General features: G+C 28.0%; 1 protein-coding gene across 4 annotated transcripts in view; it reads right to left on the minus strand.

Moving 5' to 3' along the window:
- Positions 1-1,789, minus strand: part of LOC122631286 (interleukin-1 receptor accessory protein-like 1-B) — a 193,240-nt gene that overhangs the window by 57,860 nt on the left and 133,591 nt on the right. The window lies entirely within an intron of this gene.

Genomic DNA, 1,789 nt, shown 5'->3' on the forward strand with positions numbered 1-1,789 from the left:
AATTTTATGCGAACGTGTACGTGTGTTAAAAATAAAAAAAAAAAAGAAAAGAAAAGAAAAGAAAAGAAGACAGAAAGAGGGAGAAAAAAAAGAAAAGAAAAAATACTCGTTTGACAGGATTATTACAAGTTATAGCGATAAAAGATTAAATGAAGTTCAATTTTTTTCACAAGTATCTTGAATACCTTGATAATTGTTATTACTGAGGATGAAAAAGAATTATAAAAAGAACTCTCTCTCTCTCTCTCTCTCTCTCTCTCTCTCTCTCTCTCTCTCTCTCTCTCTTACTTTTTGTCTTTTTCTCTTTCTCTTTCATTCCATTTATTTTCCGACTACTTTTAAATGTAAAAGATACATAACAATGTTATGAAAATGTAATATGAAATTACGAGTTTTGGTTGATTGAAAAGAATAAGAGAGAAAGAGATAGATAGATAGATAGATAGAGAGAGAGAGAGAGAGAGAGAGAGAGAGAGAGAGAGAGAGAGAGAGAGAGAGAGAGAGAGAGAGACAGAGACAGATAGATGGACAGAGACAAACAGAAAATAGTATAGTCGTTTCGCTCGCGTCCATTTTCAGGATTCTAGTATTTTTTTCTTCTTCCTTATTTTATTTTATTTTTATTTTTACATTTTTTTCCACGTAACATCATCCCTCTCCGACGGACAAAAACTTTATATCTATATTTCTCTTTAGGAGAGTTAAAAAGTCCGGAGGCTTTTAGCCGTATCAGAAACAGGCGAAGTCTAATACTACGAAGCTGAGCCAGTAACACCGGCAAAAATTCATTTTTCTCAATACAAAAAAGGGGTCAGAGAGAGAAAGAGAGAGAGAGAGAGAGAGAGAGAGAGACAGAAAGAAGGAGAGAGAGAGAGAGAAAGAGAAAATTGGCTTGTTACCTTCTTTCCTTTTTTTACCTCTTTCCTGTTACACCCTCCCCAACCCCTGTATCATTCTGTTCTTTTATCCATGAAAATGGAGTTATTAAACGTACGTCGATATGTAGTTTCGAATAATCGATCTGTATATCGTTACATTTTTACAACACTTTATAAGCTTTTTACACAGACTTCTCTTCCTTTTCTCTTTTTATTTTCATATTTTTCGAAGGTACGTATTATTCATTCGATCGATGTTGATATTGAAATTGTTGCGAAAAAAGGATTTCATATGTAAGAAGAAAATTCAATTCATTATTTACTTACAGTAAACGCGAGCTTGATAACATTTAAAAAACACAAAGAAAAAAGAAAAGAAAAGTGTTATTGTTTATTATCCATCGTTCGATAAAAAGTAAAACTGTTGATTAATATTTAATTTAATATTTAATAATATTAATTCCTATTATCTTATTACTTTTATTTCAATATACCAATTTATATCAATTCTTTTATTACATTTATAAATATTAAAATTTTCGTTTCATTTTATTATATTGTTTATTATCCATCGTGGGACAAAAATCAAAATTATCGATTAATACCAACATTAATTTCTATTCTCTTTATTATCTATATTATCTTATTACCTTTATTAAATATACCAATTTATATTAATTCTTTTATTATATTTATAAACATTATTAAAAGTTTCGTTTCATTTTATTATATTGTTTACTATCTATCGTTAGGCAAATATCAAAACTATCGATTAATTTCTACATTAATCTCTTTATTAAATGATTTATCTTTATTAAAGATATTAATTTATACTAATTCTTTTATTATAATTATACATATTATTAATATGTTCGTTTCATTCAATTATATTGTTTACTATCTACCCTTGG

Source organism: Vespula pensylvanica, chromosome 8 (genome assembly GCF_014466175.1).
Source record: "Vespula pensylvanica isolate Volc-1 chromosome 8, ASM1446617v1, whole genome shotgun sequence".
Lineage (NCBI taxonomy): Eukaryota > Metazoa > Arthropoda > Insecta > Hymenoptera > Vespidae > Vespula > Vespula pensylvanica.